The sequence below is a fragment of the Glandiceps talaboti genome, chromosome 23 (assembly GCF_964340395.1).
Source record: "Glandiceps talaboti chromosome 23, keGlaTala1.1, whole genome shotgun sequence".
Taxonomy (NCBI): Eukaryota; Metazoa; Hemichordata; class Enteropneusta; family Spengelidae; genus Glandiceps; species Glandiceps talaboti.
Window position 1 is genome coordinate 15793258 of NC_135571.1, and position 13094 is coordinate 15806351.

At 38.0% G+C, this 13094-nt stretch overlaps 1 protein-coding gene across 3 annotated transcripts in view; it reads right to left on the minus strand.

Annotated features, from left to right (window-relative positions):
• Positions 1-9755, minus strand: part of LOC144452577 (synaptotagmin-1-like) — a 69439-nt gene extending 59684 nt beyond the window's left edge. For all 3 annotated transcript variants that reach the window (XM_078143691.1, XM_078143690.1, XM_078143688.1), the window contains exon 1: positions 9443-9755. The gene's annotated coding sequence lies outside the window, so the exon portion shown is untranslated. The remainder of the gene's footprint in view (positions 1-9442) is intronic.
• Between the last annotated feature and the right edge of the window lie 3339 nt (positions 9756-13094).

The following is a 13094-nucleotide window of genomic DNA, read 5'->3' on the forward strand; positions in this document are numbered from 1 at the left end:
TAACCCACAGGAAGAACAACTGGGGTGGGATCAAACAGCACATGTTGGATGCCGCTGTTTGCACTGCAATCAGTAACCGCTTACTTTAAGCTTGATAAGCTGGCTTTCCTAACGATGTGTGAACAACTTCCGGGTGTCCGAAACGAGCTTAGCATATTAATGACGTAGTTCGGGTGTTGTCGTGGATACTCGTTACACATAAGTCTGAGGTAGAAACGCAGGCATTTGTTTCCCCAGTTATGTCTCAGAATATTTCTATCAGAATAAAATTACAAGGGGAATTGGAGGAGATAATTTTTTTCTAACTACCTTCCGAAAAAGTGATTGGATATGTTTACATGGTAAATGGAGAGCCGCTATCGGCCGTAACATGTGCTGCTGTAGTTACATAAAGGGCTAGGACAATATGCAAAATAGGTAGTTAGAAAAACATTCTGCTCCGATCCAATTCCCTAGCTACATGGCGTCAGAAATCGGTTGATATCTTTGGTAGGCATGCTTCGATTGTAACAACGACGCGATTTATCGGAAGATTGTTACATTTGGGAACTAGGAAGGGACGGAAGGTAAAATCGAAATGTTTGCCCACTACAACGGTCGGTTGAAAGTTCATGTTTATGTACGGTACTAATGGCGGCTGCCTTTCAAACCTCGTGTCTTCTTTCGCGGCGAGTGAACCTGTGCGATCACAGAAACAAGTGTAATTTTACCCCTTTCATATATAGTTGGCTAAATACGTCAACATTAACGATATTATCGACATTTTATTGTATTCTGATAGAAATATTCTGAGACATAACTCGGGAAACAAATGCCTGTGGATAGAAAGTAAGGGAAATGAAGAGTCGCATTGTAGTCAACAAGTTTAGCAACCACTACAGCAGACAAATAATAGTCTTACTGACACCAAAACCACCTAAAAAAGTAAGGAAAATGCTTCTCTGTGCATTTGTATATAAGCAAATGACAAAAAAGGGGACACGAGCGTACGTGGTGATGTCAAGAAATCAAAATTTTCAACTCGCGTCTGCACACTCCGGAACATGTAGACAAAAATACCTTTGGAAAGCATGTAATCTGCGGTTCATTTTCTTCAAAGACAGTTTTTGTTCTGATTTGTTCCACATATTGAAATCGAGAGTTGAAAAACATTCACAAAAACGAGTGCGCAAACTAGAAATTGGTGTAACTTCCGTCAATCTTACTCGATCGCGTTACAACAAACACTGTTTACCTCAAGAAGACGCTGTCTTTTCAATGAAACGTTATGCGCATATGCAGTGACCTTTGCCCGTAACAGAGACGGCTTAGCAATGCTCACATGAAAAAGCCACGCCCTGGTAACCAACGTCGCCCACTGCCAGCGCGACATTCAACCTAAGATCAGAGGGATTTCACACAATGGATATAAAGGGATTAACTCGGTCTAAAACAAAGGATTTTTAAAGGGATTAACTCAGTTGTTCTTCCTGTGGGTTATACTTCCATGAAGTAACTAAAACCACTAATATCATAGGATCTTGCATTTCAATCATGTTTAACACCATTTTTATCGAAAAGGTAATTACTAAAAAGACTCTTTTAGCCGTCCTTTTTGTATTGTAAACTTGATAATGTACTATTAATGGGTCTGGGGAATTTAGGAAAAGAATGGGAAAATTACTAGAAACAATAACACAAAGCTTACTTATGGATGGGGGGATTAAGGAAAACAATGGATAATTAAGGAAAAGAATCAGGGGGGGGGGATGACTATAAAAAGTCAAACAAAGGCTTTTAATGGTTTTTGTAAACTTGACAATGTACATTTACATGTATATTGTGTATGTATATATGTGATTTATATGACAAACTCAGTGGCCACTACCTGTGTCTGTATGGGTGATTTATATGACAAACTCAGTGGCCACTACCTGTGTCTGTATGGGTGATTTATATGACAAACTCAGTGGCCACTACCTGTGTCTGTATGGGTGATTTATATGACAAACTCAGTGGCCACTACCTGTGTCTGTATGGGTGGGTACAGGGAATAAGAGTACATGTATATGTAGCTGCTCTACAACTTTGAACAAAGAAGGACACATATTACATTACCAATATCTTGACATATATATATATATATACATGTATATGTACTAGTACATTGACCAATCATTTTGGGGATAGTAAGGTTTGGTACACCATTCTCCTAAGGGATGATGACACAACGTCACACAGTAAACAAACTTTTTTTTGTTCATTTAGGCAAACCAAAAAACATTCCCCTTAAATGAATGTTTACAAGTGTGACATTGATACATTTACGTGATGTGACCATGATGAAAATTGTAGTTTTACTTTGGTTTTATTAAGGCAATTTTAGGTTATTCACCGCCTTTGTGGCAATACTTCAAGCGGTTACACGACATGAATGACATGAATGTTTACAAATGTGACATTGATACATTTATGTGATTTTAGTATTATCCCTGTTTCTTACATAAATTCTTATTTATTAGTTCACATAAGAGTTCAAACATAACTCTTTAAATAGTACGATTTATGCAAATAACAAACCATTGAGAATGACACAGTCCCCGCTATGATTGGGTTTTAAGGAATTAGCACTACTCTGATCACGCAACAACACTTGTGAACCTAAATCAATCAGACTTAGATATGTTGTGTCTGCTTGTCGGACATGGAACATGCCTACAACAATAAAGGATTGGTCGGGTATGGGGGATCATATCAATATGAAAATGGATATGCAAATGTATGTCATAGAACACTGTCCTAATACCAACTCTGAATGAGATCTGTTCAAGCATGTCTGAGTTATGGCTTTGGACATGGAAAATTCACAAACAAAATGGCTGCCAGGCAGCCATATTGGATGGTATCATGACGAAAATGGATATGCACATGTATGTCATAGAACACTGTCCTAATACCAACTTTGAATGAGATCTGTGTGAGCATGTCTGAGTTATGGCTTTAGACAGGGAAAATTCGCAAACAAAATGGCTGCTAGGCGGCCATATTGGATCGTATCATAAATCAAATTGACGTGCATATGTATGCCATAGCATGTTGCCCCTGTACCAAGTCCACCACACAGAGCCTGAATGACACTGCTTTATAAGGGGTTTTTTTCGATGTAATTTCACAGAACAATGTAGTCATAGCTAGTACACATGATGTGTAATAGTATACATGTGTTTAAATATCCATCATGCAAGTTTAGTGCTTGTTTTCTGACTATGCCTTGCTGTCTTGTACCGCAACATGGACTATCCACCATATTGTTTACGTCCTAGTGAATCCGTATTGTTTACATAAAGTGAAGGCTGTTATCAGTGTCCTTTGTTGACATAACTATTCAATGGGTGGAAAACAGCTCCCACAGACAATCTAATCGAAACGAAAATTATCTAATATTTCCGTACCCATTTCAAGTTGTTCAGATGTAGCATGTGTCGAAGGTAGACCCACAAATTCGTTAGAGCAGAGCGTTTTGCTGGATAGCTGTGTCTTCTTTCGCAGTGAGTAAACCTGCGCTATTGCAGAAGCAAGTGTAATTTTACCCCTTTCATCTACATGTATAGTTGGCTGACTACGTCAATATTAACGATATTATCGACATTTCATTGTATTCTGATATAAATATCCTGAGACATAACTCGGGAAACAAATGCCTGTGAGCTGTCCCGCTTGAAAACTATGTGTACACACACTTTATTTCATTTTTTTACTGCGTTCATTACTATCCACACAGTGACATGAAGTGGTTTCGTCACGGTCTTCTTTCAAAGCACGGCCCGTGTTCACTGAAGCCGACCGTACTGTGGTGTATTGCATATCATTGTCTCCGACCATTTTTGTTTTGTTGATGTCGTGAAGTTTTTGATGGGTAGACATGTCTTACGTTGCGGATTTATTTGACCTGGGAGCGTGAAGTGTTGTACATGTACTTTGCTGTGTCCATCCACTTTGGACATGTGATTGGCACAACACAGTAATTGTTCAGGTAGTCAAAACGATGGAAACAAAAATGGCAACATAATAATTAGTGTTGCGTCTTTTTACTTTGATAAGATTGCGATGTATCACGATCGACGCTCAGCAACATGAAAATCAAAACATACAATCAGACTATGCACTGTATCGTACTGAAAAATTTTTATGAAGATAAATTGCTTTCTTGATTCGTGAAACATCATTTCAAATTATTTTATGTTCTCCTTTTTTTCGCTTGGATCATGGCTACGCCAGTGGCGTGGAGAACCCTGGCCCAGGTAGCATTTACCGGCTTTCACTGTATGGCGACACTGTCCAGTTTTTACACGTGATTTCAACTGCCTTCACCCGTTACTTACTCAGTTATATCACTCGGAAATGTGTGTAGGGTGATCGTTCCACTGCAGGTGCTGCCCACAAATCACCGAGGAACAGTGGAGGGGATATGTACAGTTACAGATAATACTCTATGGCAAGCTTAATTAGTAATTCATAAGTAAACATTACACAATGGCTTAGAAGGCTTTTGTAACACGTGGGACCTTCGTGCGCTGGCTGAGGTGCCGAAGTTAGTTGAAGCACAGGGGATTAAGGAGGCAAGTATTCTTGCGACTTTCTTGCCAATGCGCATAATATTTAGAGGTATGAATGCAATTGCATTTATTTTTATGGCAAAATAAACATAATTACGAAAAAAATTATCAACCTTTGCATGTACACTTTAAGAATTTTCACTCTATGGTAATTTGAGATGATATAATTGTCTTTTAAAGATGCGAAACGTTTGCTAAGATAGTCAAAAAATTGCCTTAAAACTCCAAATATCCCTTACCAATGATACTACCATTAGATGTGCTGACCTTTATTCTAATGATTAAGAACATATTTCAACTCTTTGTAAGTATGTAAGTTAGAAATAATAGTTTCTGTCTTGTAAAGCTTGGAGGGTATTGTGCTGTCTTGTAAAGCTTGGAGGGTATTGTGCTGTCTTGTAAAGCTTGGAGGTTATTGTGCTGTCTTGTAAAGCTTGGAGGGTATTGTGCTGTCTTGTAAAGCTTGGAGGTTATTGTGCTGTCTTGTAAAGCTTGGAGGTTATTGTGCTGTCTTGTAAAGCTTGGAGGTTAATGTGCTGTCTTGTAAAGCTTGGAGGTTATTGTGCTGTCTTGTAAAGCTTGGAGGTTATTGTGCTGTCTTGTAAAGCTTGGAGGTTATTGTGCTGTCTTGTAAAGCTTGGAGGGTATTGTGCTGTCTTGTAAAGCTTGGAGGTTATTGTGCTGTCTTGTAAAGCTTGGAGGGTATTGTGCTGTCTTGTAAAGCTTGGAGGTTAATGTGCTGTCTTGTAAAGCTTGGAGGTTATTGTGCTGTCTTGTAAAGCTTGGAGGGTATTGTGCTGTCTTGTAAAGCTTGGAGGTTATTGTGCTGTCTTGTAAAGCTTGGAGGGTATTGTGCTGTCTTGTAAAGCTTGGAGGTTATTGTGCTGTCTTGTAAAGCTTGGAGGTTATTGTGCTGTCTTGTAAAGCTTGGAGGTTATTGTGCTGTCTTGTAAAGCTTGGAGGGTATTGTGCTGTCTTGTAAAGCTTGGAGGTTATTGTCACAATTTGTGCTGTCTTGTAAAGCTTAGAGGTTATTGTGCTGTCTTGTAAAGCTTGGAGGTTATTGTGCTGTCTTGTAAAGCTTGGAGGGTATTGTGCTGTCTTGTAAAGCTTGGAGGTTATTGTGCTGTCTTGTAAAGCTTGGAGGTTATTGTGCTGTCTTGTAAAGCTTGGAGGGACCTGGGTATTGTGCTGTCTTGTAAAGCTTGGAGGGTATTGTGCTGTCTTGTAAAGCTTGGAGGTTATTGTGCTGTCTTGTAAAGCTTGGAGGTTATTGTGCTGTCTTGTAAAGCTTGGAGGGTATTGTGCTGTCTTGTAAAGCTTGGAGGTTATTGTGCTGTCTTGTAAAGCTTGGAGGTTAATGTGCTGTCTTGTAAAGCTTGGAGGGTATTGTGCTGTCTTGTAAAGCTTGGAGGTTATTGTGCTGTCTTGTAAAGCTTGGAGGTTATTGTGCTGTCTTGTAAAGCTTGGAGGTTAATGTGCTGTCTTGTAAAGCTTGGAGGTTAATGTGCTGTCTTGTAAAGCTTGGAGGGTATTGTGCTGTCTTGTAAATCTTGGAGGTTAATGTGCTGTCTTGTAAAGCTTGGAGAGTATTGTGCTGTCTTGTAAAGCTTGGAGGTTATTGTGCTGTCTTGTAAAGCTTGGAGGGTATTGTGCTGTCTTGTAAAGCTTGGAGGTTATTGTGCTGTCTTGTAAAGCTTGGAGGGTATTGTGCTGTCTTGTAAAGCTTGGAGGTTATTGTGCTGTCTTGTAAAGCTTGGAGGGTATTGTGCTGTCTTGTAAAACTTGGCGGTTGTTGTGCTGTCTTGTAAAGCTTGGAGGTTAATGTGCTGTCTTGTAAAGCTTGGAGGTTATTGTGCTGTCTTGTAAAGCTTGGAGGGTATTGTGCTGTCTTGTAAAGCTTGGAGGTTATTGTGCTGTCTTGTAAAGCTTGGAGGTTATTGTGCTGTCTTGTAAAGCTTGGAGGGTATTGTGCTGTCTTGTAAAGCTTGGAGGGTATTGTGCTGTCTTGTAAAGCTTGGAGGGCATTGTGCTGTCTTGTAAAGCTTGGAGGTTATTGTGCTGTCTTGTAAAGCTTGGAGGTTAATGTGCTGTCTTGTAAAGCTTGGAGGTTAATGTGCTGTCTTGTAAAGCTTGGAGGGTATTGTGCTGTCTTGTAAAGCTTGGAGGTTATTGTGCTGTCTTGTAAAGCTTGGAGGTTAATGTGCTGTCTTGTAAAGCTTGGAGGTTATTGTGCTGTCTTGTAAAGCTTGGAGGGTATTGTGCTGTCTTGTAAAGCTTGGAGGGTATTGTGCTGTCTTGTAAAGCTTGGAGGTTAATGTGCTGTCTTGTAAAGCTTGGAGGTTAATGTGCTGTCTTGTAAAGCTTGGAGGTTAATGTGCTGTCTTGTAAAGCTTGGAGGGTATTGTGCTGTCTTGTAAAGCTTGGAGGGTATTGTGCTGTCTTGTAAAGCTTGGAGGTTATTGCCTGAAAGCATCTCAATAGCCTAAAAATGGGCTTGAAGAGTAAAAAAAAACCTCCACAACTTCTAGGGGGAGATTCCTAGGACCCCCCCCCCCCCCCACACACACACACACACAAGAGATAGACATTATTTATCCCAGTCTCAAGCTATTCCCCTATCTCTTACTGTCAAAATGCTATTACACTGTATTTTACAAATATTTCAACCCTATGTACAAAATGTAGTTGCTTTTTACATGTTAGTGCTGATATACATGTATGTTTTGTAAAGCTTGGACATTATTGCCTGAAAGTGTCTGAATATTAAACCTAACAAGCGACCTATCGGTCAGAATAGCTCCGCTGTTGTTTTTAATTACATTTTTTATTTTGGTAACATGTAGAAGCGGTCAGTTCTTCAGCTCTTCACTATGCAGTTTTGTTTTAGCGATGTAATAAAGTGGTTAGTGGCAGCGTGCGAAATTAACGCCAGTCCTTCGGCCCGAGACCAACAGATTTCCGTTCGGACCGGCAGTTTTTCAGAATTACAACAACGTATCGGTCATTATGACCGACTGAAATTTGGAGTAAATAATAAATAATAATAATAGTAAATAATTCAAAGATATATCCAATTTCACCTACATGAATCTGATCTTGTGCTACCTATTTTACTCTCGGCATCTCGTTCAAGTCAAGCAACGCAGAGCTAGCTCGCTCCGTGTTGTTGTCAATGTTGATATCATGTTTACATATGACGTAGCATACAGCATTTACTTTATGAAATTATGTTAGCAAACACATGATTGGCTGAATTTCTCTAATTATTTTTGTCTTGTCTAATCAGAACGTCTTAGACATTCAGACTCATTCTAAGCATTCAGCGCATGCGTCTTTTTCCGCCATGATATCGTAATCATTGTTGTAAAGTTTACTGTTCGAAGTGTATGCAACTTTTAACATGTTTGAGACAGTTCCACGTTGTATTTATAAAGTATGTGGCGATATTTTATGAGCTTCCAAAGAAGAAGACGAAAGAGACACTGTTTTTTTAAAAGGCTGGTATTAAAGCCGGTAAATGTTAGCGGGTTTCCCGATCAATTTACCGGAGTTCCCCATGTGTGTATCCATGATCAAAACAAACTGACGGAAAACATATAAACTACTCTGAAAATGGCGTTGTATCTAATAAAGAAGGCAGGTACACTTCGTAAAACATCTTCAGTATGCTAGTTTTTTTTTTTGTAAAAACAGTAAAAAAATGCGTAGTCTGATTGCTTTCAATTTGATGCATATGATGATGTACGTCGACCTGTCATGTTGTAATCAACGTATACGGTATAAACTTAGAAATGTTGCATTTTTGTTGCCATTGTTGTATCTGGAAAATTACTGCATCATGCCAAACACGGGTACATAGTGGATGACACATTACAGTACAGTTACCATATCACGTTCCAACGTCAAAAACAACTCGCACTGTAAGACATGTTTAGCCATGATAGTTCTCTTCATCATGGTCAGATTTCAACTCGCCTCAAGTTCAATATGATTGCAATTCCTGTTTCTCCTCTTTTACGTTCATGACTTACGTTCAAAGTCCAAAATAGTTGAGGTGATTTGTCCCCATTTACCTTAAAAGTGCAGGAGTGCAGTAGGACTAGGCTGAGTCTGGATGGACCTTGGCTTGTCTTCTGTATCTGCTTGTTCAGAATATCATTTTTATGATGACAAATTAACATACGACACAGTGGGCCGAGTTGGTATTCACTGAATGGGCCGAGTTGGCAATCATGTGGGCCGAGTTGGTAATCCCCTTGGCCGAGTTGGCCCTACCCCTGTTTCTCTATACAATGTACCTTTCTATTTGCATCTCATCACAGAATATTTCACTTTTTACACAAAAAATTACAAAAATAATGTACAGCAACATCATAAACACAGAATCAACATAGTGAGTGATATATATTGTATACCAGTAGAAATCGTAGACTGGCAGAGCTACATGTAGCTTCCAAAGATACTAACTACATGTAGCCTAGGTGTGTCATTAGGTCACCTTTCAATTTAAACTTCTCTCCTAGACTTCCGCTCCCTATACAACTAGTGAATTACAAACACAGGGATATGGTAATATTCGCAGCATTCGACAGAAATAGCGTCGGCAACATTTTCATATTACTAGGCTGAGTTCACTAATAAGTCCGTGGAAGGACGAACTGCAAATGGAATTTTATTGTTGTTTGGTTTAGGCCGAGAGTGAATTGTTTTAGTACGAGTCCGAGTACTAGTAAACTCATTACTAGAAAAACCGACAACAAACCATCGCATCGCACTGTTATTGAAAAATACAAATATCCAAATAAATTATTGTAGTGTATATAAATATACATTGGAGCACGTACCTGCACTGTTTTCCTTTTTCCTGTGACTAGTGGTGACGTGACTAGCAATGCTTTTGAACCAGGGATAAACCGTACCACCACGGCACAAGACAGGTGGTTGGACTCTTGGAGCTGGAGTTTACCGGACGATGATCTGACACGGAAATGTACAGATCTCAACCAATTTACTCCAGTCTTTATATATCAATGTTTCCTCAGAATTTACAGGAATTGTGTGATAAAACAGGTCAGAATATAACGCACAGTGTCTAGTTCCTCGCGAAGTGGCGGCTTTTTGTTCTGTATGCCAGTTCCCTGTCTCGAATGTACACAAAGCTGACTCATGTACACAGAGAACGTTTTTCTCACGAGATCTCACGAGATATGCAACACATGAGCACCGGATATAGTATGCGTTGCAAGTATATCATCATCAAGTAGTATATAGTATATGTCAGTTCGTTCAAGGATAGAGGGAGGCAGTACGCGCGTTGTCGAGTTTGCAGACATGAGAGTTGCCAGTAACGCATGTGACTGGTAAACAACTCCTGTGTCTGGTTTAATACATATTCGTTTTACGCCTGCGCATTTTGCACACGTTACTTTGTATATAGTTATTGACATCATGTATGTGTCACTTGTACTTCACGTGCAGTCCCACTTCCGTCACAGAATTGTCGCATAGTTTGTGAATTGTCTGTGTGCCAGTCCAGATGAGCGTAGTGCTACTGCAAACCAGAGGTGCGAACTTTCACGGTAAGTTGACCCCTGTTCTTTCATCGACAAAAATGTACATGTGTCACTAATACCATGGAAGTAGAACGTGTGTCTGGATCACAACAACTTGTGTGCTAATAATTATACACCATTCCATGATTGATGGTAATATTCTACTCTATTTCGACAGTAATACAAAATAATGAATATTGGCAGCTGAATATTCCGGAGCAATCGCCGGCAACGATAACTTTTAATATTGCATATACCCAAATAACGTCATTATTTTGTATGATCATCATAGATAGCATCCTTGAATAGAATCTTTATAGCTCACGTCACAAGGGACTGATTCTCCATTGTCAGAAACATTTCCCGTTTTCAAGCAGGACACAAGGTTTAGAAAGTAGTGTGTTTGTCGCTAGTATAGACCCATCTCTATGCATTGTCTCACTATGAGTTGTAACACATAAACACGATAAAGAAAAGATTACGAGGTGTTACATTCAATTAAAAATGCCTTTATTATCCATATATGATTATGAATGCATAAATTAGTCATTATGCTCAAAATACAATGTACAAAGCAATTGACACAAGTACAATTAACATTCTGTGGGTTTAAAATGGGCCATATAATGAGTTTTGATTAAACACAGCTGTTGTAATGAACAATGTTTTGAAGAGAACCATGCAAGATTGTGTATATATAGACAGTTTTCTGAGCTTTCCTAGTGACTAGCATGAAGTTTAACAGACAGGCATTTGTCATTAAACCATTCTCAGCTGTGTTTACAGTCAGTCAATCTTTACATGAAAACATTAACAACATGCATGGTAAAGCATACAAAAATAACATGCAGAAATAAAATGATTAAAATATACTCTTTTAACCAACTGATGGAGCACTGTTTACATCGACGAGAAAGTTTCCAAGAGGAAGTCTATCATCTGAGGTCAAAATATGCAGAAACTTACTTTTGCCATTTAAGGAATGAAAATTTGAATTATCTAATGAAAAAGAAGAAGAATGAGTGCCTTTCTTTGATTGGTATAATGAGAATAAAGAATGAAATGATGAAATTCATCTTCTACCGCATAATTTGACAACATTTAAAGATTCTTTCATCTACAGGAATCTTAGGAGTACACCAACTCCCCAACTCAATATAAATATTATAATCCGGAATACTAAATTTAGTCACTAGTTTTCTACAAACTGGATTTTTAATTTGCAGAAGATGTTTCTCAAAACCAAAAGCTGTTTTAAATAATCTAAATGTTCTCATTTTGTTTTTATCAGTACTTTTTTCTTCTTTTCTCTTCTGTAATTCCCTGTACCATGATTTACAAAATTCTAGACATAACATTATGATGAACCTTCCAAGTAGAATTAAACCTGCAAAGATTTGACCACAAACTCTTCTCATTATATTTAACAAGTAAGTTTCTTATAATAAAATATAAATATCCCATGTTGAATAACACATAGAACAAATGTAGGCTGCTCACAATAAACAATCTCCATCAACAAAGTTTAATTACAGTGAAATTAGTGGGAAAATGACCTAATTCTCCAACAATAATACATCTTGATACCTTATAAGAAACCCAAAGTAGAAACACCATCACAACAAACTATACTCTTTTTAAAATTCATTCCTTCTACAAAAACACTGTCACTGTTATTCACCTACTTCTATCCATCTTAGGCTAAACTACTAAAATTTATTAGAAAAATGTCCGCCATTTTGATTTTTAGCATGTGACAAGGAGACCAGACACCAGAGTTACCATCATAACAAACTGTACTCTTTTTCATATTCATTTATGCCTCAACAACACTGTCACTGTTATTCACCTACTTCTATCCATCTCAGGCTAAACTACTAAAATTTATTAGAAAAATGTCCGCCATTTTGATTTTTAGCATGTGACAAGGAGACCAGACACCAGAATTACCATCACAACAAACTATACTCTTTTTCAAATTCATTCATGCTACAACAACACTGTCACTGTTATTCACCTACTTCTATCCATCTTAGGCTAAACTACTAAAATTTATTAGAAAAATGTCCGCCATTTTGATTTTTAGCATGTGACTAGGAGACCAGACACCAGAGTTACCATCAGAACAAACTATACTCTTTTTCAAATTCATTCATGCTACAACAACACTGTCACTGTTATTCACCTACTTCTATCCATCTTAGGCTAAACTACTAAAATTTATTAGAAAAATGTCCGCCATTTTGATTTTTAGCTTGTGACTAGGAGACCAGACACCAGAGTTACCTAGCCTTACAAACTATGCTCATTTCCAAATTGATTCATGCTATAACAACACTGTCACTGTTTTTCAAAATTGATTCATGCTATAACAACACTGTCACTGTTTTTCACCTACTTCTACCCATCTTAGACTAAACTACTAAAATTTATTAGAAAAATGTCCGCCATTTTGATTTTTAGCATGTACATGTAACTGTGAGACCGGACACCAGAGTTACATGTACCTAGCCTTGCAAACTTTGCTCTTTTCCAAATCTCATTTAACAGAAACATAACTAGCAAAAGAAATCATGATCAAATACTACACCAATACTTTGACCATAAATATTTGCAAGTTTTAGAGTTTAACAATAAATGTATTAATCCTTTGTTAACTTTCTTATCTCTTACAGGTTTGTTACACAGTACATAACAGATGTCCTATTCAAAGAAGCTGTTGTTTTGCTCGTCTCTAAGAGAGAAAAAAAACTTCAGACTCTATGTGTAGTAAAACAGAAATTTAGATCTTAAATCAATTAGTTGTGCACAAGGACATGAGCTTTATTTTGAACATTTTTAATACAATTGAAATGGAGAGTGTGTGTGTGTGTGTGTGTGTGTGTGTGTGTGTGTGTGTGTGTGTGTAAACAACTTAGTCGAAAACTGCAGTCCGATTTCTTTG